Source organism: Denticeps clupeoides, chromosome 1, assembly GCF_900700375.1.
Source record: "Denticeps clupeoides chromosome 1, fDenClu1.1, whole genome shotgun sequence".
Taxonomy (NCBI): Eukaryota; Metazoa; Chordata; class Actinopteri; order Clupeiformes; family Denticipitidae; genus Denticeps; species Denticeps clupeoides.
The window spans coordinates 12283495-12298457 of record NC_041707.1 but is presented as its reverse complement, the minus strand read 5'-3'; the positions used below and the strand labels follow the sequence as shown (position 1 = coordinate 12298457).

The following is a 14963-nucleotide window of genomic DNA, read 5'->3' as shown; positions in this document are numbered from 1 at the left end:
AGCATAGAGTAACACACACACAGAAACATACATACACAGATCATCAGACTCCCACACCCAGAAACTCACTTAAAGCTATCAGGACATTTCCTCATTCATCAATACAGATACCATAAAAAAGGAATTTTGTTGAATCTTGTCTACTAACACTGTCTGATTTGACCAAAGAGGAAGTCTGTCATCTGAACAGATGTGACTTCTGTCACTGTACCTTCTTTTCCCAGGCAATATGGGAATAAACTGCCACTGTAGCAGTAATGCATGTGTCAGCATTGAACTGCAACTTTGAACTTCAGCGTCAGCTTTATAGAAACATACTGTAGAGTGGTAGTAGCCTAGTGGGTAACACACTCGCCTATGAACCAGAAGACCCAGGTTCAAATCCCACTTACTACCATCGTGTCCCTGAGCAAGACACTTAACCCTAAAATGCTCCAGGGGGACTGTCCCTGTAACTACTGATTGTAAGTCGCTCTGGATAAGGGCGTCTGATGCCGTAATGTAAACTGAGAAAAATGCTCTGATTTTGACAAGCCCCTGTATTGGCTTTAGATACTGATAATACACAAATGTCACCTAAAGTATTGCAATGTAAATCATGCAACAGATTTAGCACTTCCAGAAAAGTGAGTTTTACAATTCGCTTACAATTTGCTCTACCTTTATCAAACAGACATATTTCTTAGAATGGCAGTAGAATTTGTGTCTTCCAGGTTTGGCCCCAGGGACCGCTCTCCTCTGGTCGAAAGCGTCCAGCAGTGTGGTAAACAGATGGATTTGGATGAGTGGGCATTTTTCTCATTAGAGACTCCAGCACTTGGGCTGGTCATGCACTGATTCATGCTGGCGGATGACTTTTCGTTGACCGTTTGGTCTTTTCCACAGTAATGTAAACCATGAGTCATGGCTTCTGTGTGCGCTGGAGATGGCAAATGGAAATGCTGACATGGTATATGTCATTGACATATTCTTCTATTTATGTAATTTCTTTCATTTATTACTTTTTTACTGTTTCAGACGTTGTAAGGAGTTTTGTGTGGGAATTCAAATTTGTATATATAAGAAATTCATAAATCATAATGTCATTTTAGTGTTCTGGCCCTACAAAGTGTGACACGATAAGAAATCTGAATATGTGTCTGTGTATAGGTTATGCTGGTTTTAATGCTGGAATTAAGACCTGTAGCTAGTAGTTAACTCGCCTGAGAGATCCTCATCTGAGTTTTGTGTGTGTGTATATGTGTGTGAGAGAGAGAGAGAGAGAGAGAGAGAGAGCGAAAGATAGAAAAGAGAAAAGTGTGTCAGGCCAGGGGTTTCTGCGTGGGGCCTTCAAAGCCACATGACTCATTTACACTTTCCAGAATCTAAGGATGATTTCTGAGCAACTGTGTGTGTGTGTTTAATGTGTGTGTGTGTGTGTGTGTGTGTGTGTGTGCATACGAGTGCTTGTGTTTATGATGTCTTCTGCGTACATGCACAGCTGTGCCTGTGAGTGTGTGTGCATGCGTGCACATCCACATCAGAGAACAGAGGCACCAAAGAAGTTAAAAGGCTGCCCTGCCTGCCATGCTGGGTTTACGTGAGTGTGATGGTTGGTATGTCAACAGGTGTTATAACCTTCATTTGTAACATCGACAGTAACAAGGACTGTTGGCTTGTTTTTCTTTCTCATTTTTCATTCATTTTCATTCCTACTTTCTTTGCACGTACTGAAAAAAGTAAACTGTAGCTGTCCTTTGATTAATGTATTTTTACTCATTACAGTAGTTAATTGTATTTTTTTTTACATTAATGCAACTGACAGCAGGTTTATTGGTTTGTTCACATTACGTGAATTACTTCAATTCTTTTCAGTTGAGACAGTTTTTTTTTTCATGGCGCTGGTCAATTGGCATGTAAAAAGAACACGATTGCTCGACTTCACAAGACAGGGTTTACTAACAATACATGATACAAGGATAATACATGGCACAAGGTACATAGATATAAAATGACCAGGCAGCGAAACAGCACACAAAACAAGGTACATTTACCCAGAAACAGGAGATGAACACACATAGGTAAATCAGAAGCACACATACGCAGAATACAGACGCCGGTCCGGAATACGGACCCATAGCCCCTCCCACTGTCCTTACCGTTTTCTTTTTTCAGTGCAGATGCAATGTGTATTTTTTCTGAAAAGTGTTACAACATGCTCATTGTAACACATGGGTTGCAAATTGCAGCAGGTCCTGAAGAGGCAACTGACCTATTCATGTAATAAAAATTTTCATTTTCTATATTTCTGGAATTTTGGCATAAAATAAACAAAATATCAAAACACGTTGACATCATGCTGAACAGTTATTTAAGAAAACTAAACCTGGGAGCAGAGAGCTAAATTATTAAGGGCGATTAATCATTTCATTTAATTGTCTAATGTTCAAAACGTTAGGTGTAAAAATGGCCATTGCATGTAAATGAGCATGAGAGACAAAAAAGGCGTATTGCACATATGCACAGAAGTACACATGTTCACACTCAGTTTGGGCCCAGGCAGACACACACTCTTGACATTCTCACACACCCACACACGCGTGCATGCATCATCAGCGGAAACCAGGGCTCAGAGGCTTGTCACGAAAGCTGCTGCTCTGACTGTCAGATGATGGCAGATTCAGATGCAGTCAACTCTGCAAAGCACCCTGCTGGAAAAAGTAAAATAGATGCAATAAGAAAAAAAAAAAACTCAGTTCCCTTTCGGTTGTCTGCTGAACAGTGAAGCCGAGCAGCCAGCCAGCCACCGACCGCAACCACAGAGCCCCTGCGTGTCAGCAAGCACCTGGCTGCTTACTCTCCACCAAACAGACAAACGGCATGAGAGAGAGAAATGGGGAAGGGGGGAGGGAGAAGAAGAGAAGAAGAGTGACAGAGTCCTGGATGCGCGAGGCACCTGCTGTCTGACCGAATGATCCTAAAATGAAATGTGAAACGGGTGCATCTGACCTGTTCTACAATTAAAAGTAAATAGTGTGAGAGACGTAAAAGAGGAGAGGAGCAGAACGTGGGAAATCACATGAAGTCTGAAACGAGGGACAGCAAGTGTGTGTGCGTGTGTGTGTTTGGGGGTGGAGCAATGCACATTGGCCTTTCATACAAATGGCATTTCGAAAAATACTTTATTAAGTGCAATTTGTGTTTCTAAACAGGTGAGGTAGGGATGAGCACACCACAGACACCGCACTATAACACACACACGCAAGGAAAAGGCAGGTATGGAGAGATAAGATCAGAGGTGCGATAGTGTTTGCTTTCGGTTACGTGAGGATAAATCATACGCTCCCCACACACACAGCACACAATAATATCTTCACAGCAACTTTCACATGAAACCCCATGAAAGCGCAGCACTGCGGAGGCACAGCGGTAATCAAAATGCATGACAGTTGCTAACGAAAGGTTTCTAATTTGTGCCTTTTCATTCCCAAAACTTTTCCTTTGCGATTTCTACTGTCCGATGGTTTGTAATAACTTGTGAAAACCAAATAGCTTGTTTGAAAGAGTGGTTATGTAATTTACTAGTAATATGTATCTGTGACATTTATGTGTTAATGTGTGTTTTTGTTATTACTATTGTTAGCAATAGAAGTAATACAATTTTATTATTTTACCAGCATGCATTAATATTTATTTATTATAAATGTAATAAAATGACTATTTGTCCCTGGGCTCTTTTTTAGGTTTTGTGTGTATGGAGCCGTTTTACTGATGGAGACTCCCAGACTGGCCTGGGCCACAGAGTGAACGCTGTCAGTGGCAATCAAAGCCAGACGCGGCCCATACATCAGCCACATGCCAACACCCTAATCCACAAGAACCAGCGGTAAGGGGCCCATTCAGACACAAACACACACACACAGCTGACAGAGAGAAATGAGCTCTGATATTAAAGTAACATCAGAAGAACAAGGACTAGAGGGAGAGAGGAAAAAGCCAACAGAAGAGATGAAGGGGTGCACCTCAGATAATGGCCTGGGTGCTCAGAGAACAGCTCGTCACGCTCAGCTCATAAAGCACCCTAATGAGCCCAAGATGATCAGTCAAAAATGAAGAAAAATTACATATAAACACAAATTCAGCCACGCAAAGAGGGAAACATGCGTATCGATTGCAACGTCACTGTCACCTTGTACGCACACAGCCACATATGCACACATGAACACACACACACTCTCTCAGGTGTCCCCTGCCACGCTGCAGGCCGGTGCAGCGTGAGTGTTTGGAGATGAGTGTGTACTGAGAGATGAGAGCTAAAGCAGGTCAGGCACACCACACGTTCTACTCTGAAAGCAGCAGCCAGCAGGCTGCGGCAAATGTGCCCCTGCCTGAGGCCTGCGGTGGCTGGTGACTCACACTTTTCTGATTTAAAAAAAAAGGTTTAATTGGAACCGTAACCAACATTTGCCACTGCAGTTTTAAATAGAGCCGACGCAACTGAATACAGCATCTAATGCGTTAAATGGTGAACTATTTAATTACATGGTGCACAGTTAGGAAAAAACACACTTTTAGAGGCAAAGGTTGATTAATTTATACACATATCTGTCAAAGCACCACACATAATATATACAGTGCTAAAACAAAGTATTTGATACACTGACGGTTTTTGCAAAGAAAGAAGATATTAAATTTTCTGTTTACACAAGAGATTGTACTCGTTTTTCCTCCAAAGACGGTGAGTGCATTTCATACCAGTTCTACTTTTGTCTTATCTGACCACATGAACTTCTCCCATCCGCTGGATCATCCAGTTGTTTTTTGGCAAACTTCAGATGGGCCTGGACATGTGCTGGCTTGAGCAGGGAGACCCTGTGGCCTAGCAGGTAAGGAAGCGGCTCGTAATTGGAAGGCCCCCAAACCGCAAGGTGCCGCTAAGCTGTATCGTGCCCACAGACTGCTTCCCGGGCACCTTTCATGCCTACCACTGCTCACCAAGGATGATGGGTTAAATGCAGGGGACATATCTTGTTGTGTCACCGTGTGCTGTGCTGCAGTGTTTCACAATGACAATCACTTCAGTTTCACAAAAAAAATAAAAAATTAATACAGGTAATGAGTGTAGGATTGGAGGGCGTCTTGAAGGCCAACTAACGTGTCTGCGAGAGCCAGAATTCTTACTCGTTTGACAGGTGATCACACAGTGAAAGGCATCCTGAACTACTCTGTTTTTGCCTGTTTATAGATATACACGTACACACACACAGGGTCAATTTTGTGTGCACATTTACATTGTTTTCAAATGGAGCCACACGGAGCCACACTCAAGTGTTTGACGCGTGTCGGCCCTGCATCTGATGCATCTGGACAAGTTTTTTGAAGTGCAAATAAGGCATGACCAGATGGAAATATTTAAACACACTGTCACGACTACGGACTTACGAGGGAAGGAAGCGCAGAGGTTTGACATACTGGGAACGGGGTTTTATTAATACAAACAATAAAGAAATACAAATAAACAGCGGCGCGGTGGCCGAAAACGATTTAACTTAAATAACGAACTGAAACTAACCCGTAGGCGTGTGGCGATTGCCAGAACTCAAAACACTCATAACAAAACCAGGTCAAGTTCGTGCAGAGTCCACGAAAATGCCAGCGACCCCGAACGGGCGAAAACTTCCGGCATTTATGGGGCGTCAGGATTGCATTCCGGTGTGGAGCCCAGCTGCAGGCAATCCTGACAGAGCCCCCCCTCCAAGGGCTACGTCCTCGGAGCCCCAACAGTACCATCAGTGGAGGCGGCGGGGCGGACGGCGGCAACCACAGGGCTCCTGCCCTGCTGTATCCTCCCCTTGGAGGACCCGGTCCTTCGGGCTGGCTCCCCGGCGTGGTCAGGCGTGGCGGCCCCGGTCCCTCGGGCTGGCTCCCCGGCGTGGTCAGGCGTGGCGGCCCCGGTCCCTCGGGCTGGCTCCCCGGCGTGGTCAGGCGTGGCGGCCCCGGTCCCTCGGGCTGGCTCCCCGGCGTGGTCAGGCGTGGCGGCCCCGGTCCCTCGGGCTGGCTCCCCGGCGTGGTCAGGCGTGGCGGCCCCGGTCCCTCGGGCTGGCTCCCCGGCGTGGTCCCGCTTGGCGGCCCCGGACCCTCGGCCTGGCTCCCCGGCGTGGTCCCGCATGACTGCCCCGGACCCTCGGCCTGGCTCCCCGGCGTGGTCCCGCATGGCGGCCCCGGACCCTCGGCCTGGCTCCCCGGCGTGGTCCCGCATGACTGCCCCGGACCCTCGGCCTGGCTCCCCGGCGTGGTCCCGCATGGCGGCCCCGGACCCTCGGCCTGGCTCCCCGGCGTGGTCCCGCTTGGCGGCCCCGGACCCTCGGCCTGGCTCCCCGGCGTGGTCCCGCTTGGCGGCCCCGGACCCTCGGCCTGGCTCCCCGGCGTGGTCCCGCATGGCGGCCCCGGACCCTCGGCCTGGCTCCCCGGCGTGGTCCCGCATGGCGGCCCCGGACTCCCGTACCTGCACACAATAATCAGGGCCGATCCATCTGGGTACGTGTGGGCCCTGTCTCCACATGTCCCCTCTGACACGTCTAGTGTCACCCCCTGCACCGCGCAGGGAGATTGTCCCAGAGCCTCCGGCGACTGTTCCAGGCACGCCAGGCTGGTGCCTTCTGGGACTATGCAGCCCCTCTCGCTGCACGGCCCTGGTGCCAAGGGGGGGGCATTGCCAGACCATCCGGCTAGCCCCTTCTGCGTCCGTTGGGACAAGCAGGCCCTCTTCCTGCCTGTCCCAGCTGGGTCCTCATGCCTACCCGGGGGCTCTATGGCGCTCCACCCCTCTGGAGGCAGAAGCAGGCCCATGCCTGGCCCGCCCTCCTCACTGGCTACCGGAGGACCCAGCTCCATCGCTTCCCCACCTCCCCTCCCCTCAGGAGGAGTCCCCAACCCGAACTGCACCCCCCCAAAAAATTCTTTGGGGGAGCACCCCCCCCGGCTGGACTTAGGGGTACCTTGGGGCTTGTCCACCTCGCCTTGGACCAGCACATTCGGGTCAGGAACCTCCTCCCTGGGGTTCGGCTCCGCGGCTGGGTCGCCATCTGGTGGACACAAAGAGGAGAAGTGGGGGCGACATACGGACACATATGCCACACAGACACACACAGACAGAGACAGACAGAAGAGAGGGTCGTCTGGCTCCCTCTCTGGGCTCTCCGGGACCTCCTCAGGGGGCACAGCCAGGATCTCGGGAGGAGCGACCTTCTCGTCGCCCACCAGTGCTGGGTCTTCTTGCCCCGGATCCTGACTGGCACTGGATGTGGTGGAGGGGCAGAGTTCGATCCCTGGCTCAGGCCGATCAAACTCCGCCCTCAGTCTCTGTTGGAAGTCCCGAAAACTCCTGTCTGTCTCTCCCTGCTGCCAGAGGGTTGTGCTCCAGCCCCATGCTGATCCAGTCAGACACGTGAGGATGGTAGTGATCTCGTCTGTGTCTGCTGCCCCACTGAAGGGTCCCGGGACAATTGGGCGGTCCCACACTGGGCTGGGCACGTCGCTGGAGATGGTGGTAGGTGTGTGGTGTGGAGGGGGGTGGACGTCTTCTCCAGCAGGTGTGGACGCTGGTGCTGCGCTGCCATTTCGCTGGGGAACGTCCGGGCAGAGGGAAGGCGGGTCGGCGACTGGAGCAGGAATGGAGGATTCCCTGCGAGGCAGTCCCGGCAGCGCAGTTGCTGGCTGGCGACCTCCCGTCGCCCTCTTCCACCAGCTTTCCTCACACTGCTGGGAGGGACGTGGGTCTCCACGGACCTCGTGACGCTCCTGGATGGGCGCGATGGGCGGAGCCATCCCGGCACCGACTGCCCAAACGGCGTCATCCTGGTCGTCGTCCGTGTCAACCTCGTACCCCCGGAAGTCACATGGGTCATCACGGACGCCGCGATGATCTCGGACGCGCACGCTGGGCGGAGCCATCCCGGCACCGACCGCCCACCGAAAATCCACGTCATCATCGCTTTCGTCATCCGTGTCCTCCCACCGGTGACTCCAAGGGTCGTCCACCCTGCGGACATCCTGGACCCAGGGTGCGATCAACTCCCAGGGACAGTACTCTGGCCATTCGGGCTGGAGGCTGCCCATCCCGTCGCTGGAGGGACGCCGCCGTTGTTGTCGCTTCTCACCCCCCTGGAAGTGACGTGGGTCCCCACGGACCTTGCGACGATCGCAGACTGGCGCGATGGGCGGAGCCCAACTCTCGTCTCCCGTGCTCTCGTCGTCGTCCGTGTCGTCCCAGTCCACGGGGAGCCTGGCCAGCAGAGCGCAGAGTTCTTGGCTCGACATGGCGAAGATCGGGGGGGTCGCATCTTCTGCGCTCGCTGCCCAAGTCACTTCCTCGCTGCTGCCGACGCCAACGTCCTCGCTCCGCCCACTCACCCGCTGACGTTGTCGCTTCCGGGTTTCGCGGAGTTTACCGGGGGTGACGTCATCACGCGGCGCCGCGTACCACGGCTTCTCGGGGAGAAAACGCTCCACCAGAACGGGCGGCGCGTCTCTCCCCTGGCGTTCGCGTTCGCCGCGCCGCGCTGCGTCCTTCGCGGCGTTTCTTCTCCTCTGCTTTCCACCTCTGCGCTTTTGGGTGGGTCGCTGGCATTCTGTCACGTCTACGGACTTACGAGGGAAGGAAGCGCAGAGGTTTGACATACTGGGAACGGGGTTTTATTAATACAAACAATAAAGAAATACAAATAAACAGCGGCGCGGTGGCCGAAAACGATTTAACTTAAATAACGAACTGAAACTAACCCGTAGGCGTGTGGCGATTGCCAGAACTCAAAACACTCATAACAAAACCAGGTCAAGTTCGTGCAGAGTCCACGAAAATGCCAGCGACCCCGAACGGGCGAAAACTTCCGGCATTTATGGGGCGTCAGGATTGCATTCCGGTGTGGAGCCCAGCTGCAGGCAATCCTGACACACACACAGTTTTTCACATTGCATTTTTGTATTGATTGACAGGACTAATATGTACATAATTATTCTATGTGAATAAATTAACGTTAAAATCCGCTGAAAAATCTAAAACAATACATCTGATTTTTGTGTTCTGTCTAGCCACTGCTGCAATGCAGCTATGAATGTGGTTTTTCTGCCTTATCCACATGTTGCCCAAAAAGCAACCATATTCAGATTTTGTGGAATAATTCCAACAGATACTGGTGTGTGTGGTTTTAACAGAAATAAAAAGCAAACACAAGAAAAGGAGACTAAAGCAAACTGTCCCCACATGAAAAGGGAGGAAGAAACGGGTCTTCTCTCATAGCCTTCTCATGCATTTGCCAACCGAACTCTCGTGCCCTACAACAGTTTCCTGGCTCTATCTTGCTTTTGCATCACCCTGCAGCCTTTTCGTGTCATCTTCTCAGCCAACGCAAAGCCACCGCTGCATCCTTATCACCTCTTTCTGCCTCTTTCGCACATCTAAGCTATTACAAGATTAGAAAAAAAAAAACAACAACAGTTAAAACGGCCGAGAGTTTGATTATCTGCAGACGTGGCAGAGATGGCAGTTCTCTTCCTTTGTAAAGTAGTGATGTGTGCTGAGTGTTTTTTAACACATTCATAGCCACAACAGACCAACAAAGTCATTTTAGGTGTTTTTGTGTCAGGGCACCATGTCCTAATCAGATACTGAGAGATAATATACCAAACAGGTCAGACAAAACCAATTTCCCGATCAGCCACGTTATTAAAACTGCCTTCCTAGTTGACATCTTACCGTGAAGAGGTGTATGTGGCAATCTACTTGCAGAAAAAAAAAAATCAGACCAGGCCTTCATTATCCATATCCGTGAACATAATTATTTATGTTAAAAGACATTCTTCTATATGAAATAAATAATCCATGTTATACTTGTCACTTGGATGACAAGTACACGACTGCCCACACACACTTGTCACAAAATCTCCTCTTCCAACCTGCACAAAAGCCCATGAACAGGCAGTGGTGACCTAGTGGTTAAGGAAGCGGCCCCGTAATCAGAAGGTTGCTGGTCCGATCTGCCAAGGTAACACTGAGGTGCCACTGAGCAAAGTCCCCACACACTGCTCCCCGGGCGCCTGTCATGGCTGCCCACTGCTCACACAGGGTGATGGGTTAAATGCAAAGGACAAATTTCACTGTGTGCACTGTGTGCTGTGCTGCTGTGTATCACGTGTGACAATCACTTCACTTTCACTCATATGTACACACAAAAACACTTTATTACACTCCATGTTAGACGTAATCCCACCTCAAAAATCAGTACCCTAAAACAAGAAGCTAGACTGTTTTCCTTATGTATTTGTAGTTTTTAATTCATTAATATTTTTATCTTTCCTATCTTTGTATACTTGATTCTTGCTCAGTACACACACACACACACACACACACAGAAGTTTGTCATGCATCAGAATCTCTTGTTGTCCTGTGTCTGTCTAGTTTGCCCTCAATGTGGTGACAACACAGTTTCATATCACAAGATAAATTAAGTACACTCTAATCTGAGCACATGAAAGAACACACACAACACACAGCCAATGTGGCTTGCACACACACACGCACATACACACACACACACACAAGGCAATGCACGGCAGCTTGAGGATCTGGCCTTGTACAGTGAACAGAATCAGCAGTGTGAAGCGACATCCTGCCTGAGAGCCCTGTTCTCAGCGCCGTCTGTCACATAGAAAACCTCTGTCTGCGCCACAGGAAGTCAGCATGCAAAACACAGACAGGTTATAAAACATACTGCAGAGAGAAAAACAACCAGTAACTGTGAGGGTGTACAGCCATCAACCGAGCCAAGAATGTCACACGATAGGTTGGCACGGGTGTTTTTTTTGTTGTTTTTTTTTTACACAAGTGAAATGCAAGCAAAGGCACCACGTTCTCATTTGCTGCTAATGTGCACTGAGTGTTGCTGAGAACTGGTTTGAAGTACGCTTCCTGAGGTTGGTGGCAGCTGCCGGATTTCTTGGGTAGACCATGGTCTGATCTGGTGTAGGTTTGGGTCAGACAAGAGTTGGAGTGTTGTGAGGTTTCACTGTGGCTTTCTTGGGCCCTGGAGATGGGAGATGCCACAAAAAAAGTTTTGCCCATGCACCAGCCAACAATCAAAAGGGAAGGCCGACTACTTACACCCCACACAGCACAGATGGTGTGTGGCTTGAAACTGCAGATATGTTAGACACAAAACTCTGTTTACAATGAGTGTCATTTCATAGGCTGTTAACCCAGTCATGAGCATTTAGTCACCGACCTCAAACACCATTTTAATCTTAACAGTACAATGAATTTTCACCACTAAAACTGTCCCAGTAATACACAAAATGTTCGGGTCAAACTGTCAAACAACACTTCAAGAACACCTGAATTTAGTCAATTCAATTCAATTCAGAGGTTGGCTCACTTTTGGAGATCTTGCACAAAGCTGCCAGGGCCCCATTCAGGATGAGCAAGCAGCAGATTGATTTCTAAACTGAAACATCTCCGCTGCTGAGCCAAGGCACCCACAAAACTGTTCCACTAAAAATCTAAAATCTTTTTTTTTCATTTTGTGAGTGGGTGCTAACAGATTGCTTTTTACAGAAAACATTTCTCGCGGGGAGAATGAAAAAACAGTGTGTGAACAGACAATTTCAGTAACATTAATGGAATTTTTTTTCGTCTTTTTATTGGTGTGTGTGCAACAGTTACGTAGAATAACATGGACGTTTTGATTCTCAGGTACCTGTGGGAGCGACTTTAAAAAGTGTTGCGAACAAGGCAGGTGTGGTGCATCTGGCAAAAGAGACATTTTCACAGAGTCTAGAGAGAAGTGGTTGCTTTGAGTTTCCCAGTTGCCACACAGCATTTCAGAAAGAGGAACCATGGGGAAAGACTTGAGGAAGACAGGCATTTATCTAACAGAACAAATGCCAAGCAACGTAAATTCTAAACTTATTTTTAAGATGTATTTTGTGCAAATTGTGTTGATTTAATTACCATGAGCACAGTTTCTCCGAAGAAACTTTCAGCTATGTCTAACATGACAACTAATTACTTGAAAGTACTTGAAGTATTACACCCTACACTTTAATCTCTCACCGCCTCACACTGTGATATTATTATTATTATCATCATGTCATATCACCACTACTGTAATTATTATAATATTACATCATGTACCATATACACCATATGCTAAATGCATCCATACACTGATATATTGTCATATTGCTGCTACTTGTCAGCCTGGTTTGCTTTGACCTGAACTACTTAACAGGTCAGTGCACAATGTCCTTTGTCATGTTTTTGAGTTGTGTGTTATTCCATTTGCACTCTGTAATGTGTTGTGTGTTATTTCATTGCACTGTCCTTTTGCACACTGTTAATCTCCAAAGCTTCACAATCTTGCCTCTCTGTGTATATAGTGAGATGGCAATAAAGCTGACTTTGACTTTGACTTTTACAGGACCATTGAAGGACCTGGATGCTGGATGCTGTTTTCTTCTTTCTTTTTTATTATCTGTCTAAATAAAAAAGAAACAAAACATCAATTCAGAAAGGAAGTCCCTTTGTGGTTATATCAGTGATGTGTTCATGCATCAGTAGAGTTTGTTCAATTTAAATAGTGAACTGAAATAACTGGCGTAAACATGTTAGTGTTACGGCGGCAGTAGCCTGAGGCCATTCTAGCATTATGAGTTTTTAAAACCATGTTTTTGTCTTGTTTTCTACCATCACCTGACCTGGGAATGGCTCTACACCCAGCACCACAACTGATCCCCATGCAGGAGTTTGGCTCCTCGTCCAGTGGGTTATTGCCTGATCTTGCTAGCTCTGGGTGTGTACTATGTATTTTGCAGACATTTGCAATTTTTTTCCCATTTCATTCTGTATTGTGATTATTCCAATGAGGTGTCCCCTCTTTTTCATTTCTTTTCACAGCTTTAGGTTCTCTGGTTCCAAAGAGTTTGTGATCTTATGAGTAATATGACTTGTCTGTGACATGTTAAAAAAATCACAGTGTAAGACCCTGACTGTTTGGCCTTCATTGTCTCCCACTGTTGGGGAAAGCAGGCAGAAAAGTGGTGGGCCGACAGTGGGCCTGACTCCAGTGCGTTTGATGCAATAATGGCCACTTCATTATGAAACCCTCCTCCAGTCCCACGCTAACATTCCCTGTTTATGGGGAACATATGGGCGAGCCTGCAATTTTTACACCACAAAATAAGACCCTGCGCAGCTGAGCCGACAACCGCACTCGGCCCTCTCAACCCCACCAGCCACACCCGAAAGGCGGAGGGGACGCGGGCAACCATTAAAGCCACCACAGTTTTCTCAGCAAAACAGGAGTTATATTAAGCTTAAATATAGGGGCCTGATAAACAAGAGAAAAATACCCCATGCCACAAAGTTCCTTCGACCAACTGGTCCCATAACAACATGGCTAAGATAGGGCCATGAAGCAGCTGCTTTTATCAACAAACCACAAGATGGGAAAGTCCAATCCTCATCACTGTGACTGTACAAATGTTTGAATTGCATAGTTCATGAAAAAAGAACTACATTTACAACAGTCATTGATTCTATGGACAATCATGCCATCTCCTTAAGAGATGTGCACTGGTGGTTCTGTTGAGGGGTTATTGTTGTGGTCAAGTCATGTTTCAAACCAGAACCGTGTAACACGTCATTGATTTTTAAATCCTGTTGAGTTTCAGTGTGGTTTATCTAAAAGAAAGTCCACAGCCAATTTCTGCACAACCCTACACATTGTAGGGTATTGTCCAGTTAAATAAAGAATTATTTTCTCAAAAAATAGTTGCATTTCTAATACTGCCAATTGTCACAGCCATTTGGCATGACAAGGCAGGTGATCGGAAATGATGAGATGAGATGAGCAACTTTATACAATGAGACACAGGTGAACACGATTAGGAAACTTTACACAGGACTAACGGGGGAGGGGAGTAACCCCTTCCCGACCGGATCATGACACCAATATGACTGGCAATAAAATAGAGTAGACCATTTTTACTATTTTTCCTTTACGCAGTACGCAATACTATTACTACTATGAAAAAAAATTGTCATCAAAAAAACAAGCGACATACTAACTGTAACACTTTGAGAAAATTAACAATAATACAAACACTGCATCTGTTAATAACTTCAAAAATGTCAAACACAACCAGCACCATTAGGGGCAGCCTAGTACCATCAATATTACACATACTACAGTTTAAGAACCAAGGTGCAATTGCATTGTGACTCCTTTTTTAACACGTCTCGCTGGCCATGAACTTTGAAATTATCGTAATAATTTTGTTGTATTTTATAGTTTTGTTGTAACCTGTATGTTGTACCTCTATGTGCCATTAACAATTAACAATGTGTCATTAACAATTAACAAGCTTGTCCAAGAAAAATGTATAACCAATGTTTTTTAACATTAAGTCAGTCTGGCTTGACAATTTCCAATAATTGAGTAAATACTTCTACTATTTTGTATTTAGCATAATTAAAGTACAACTCTTTCAATTCTTAAATGTATCAATGAATTTTTTTTTTATAGAGTCAACGCATGACAACAGATGAAATGATCTGACCATGTTGGTGTTGTGTATGTGGTAAAAATTTGTGTTGGACTGGTACTGATAAAGGCCTAGAAGCTGTGGGCTCGGATGTGGGCCACACATATTGGAACCGTGTCATTTTCTCCATGCTGCTGCTGACCAACACCACACAAACACACATACACATACAGACACACAGACATACAAGGACCATGTCATTTTTCTGCATTGCCGCATAAACAACTCCAAGTGCTCATTAGTAGGGCAATGCGGGTGCTAAGCAGCATGTCCGGCACACAACCTCAATACAGCACAGGTCACGTTGACTGTCCAAACTCTTTGAGTAACATAAAATATGACAACCATGAACTCTTTTAAGGTCATATTTTTGACCTTACATAGAT

General features: G+C 47.0%; 1 long non-coding RNA gene across 1 annotated transcript; it reads left to right on the top strand.

The window, feature by feature from the left end:
• Positions 1-3350: 3350 nt before the first annotated feature.
• On the top strand, positions 3351-14415 carry LOC114795965 (uncharacterized). Its single transcript, XR_003750577.1, has 4 exons — positions 3351-3408; positions 3723-3865; positions 12752-12824; positions 12929-14415. It is a non-coding gene; the product is annotated as an uncharacterized LOC114795965 (long non-coding RNA).
• Positions 14416-14963: the final 548 nt, after the last annotated feature.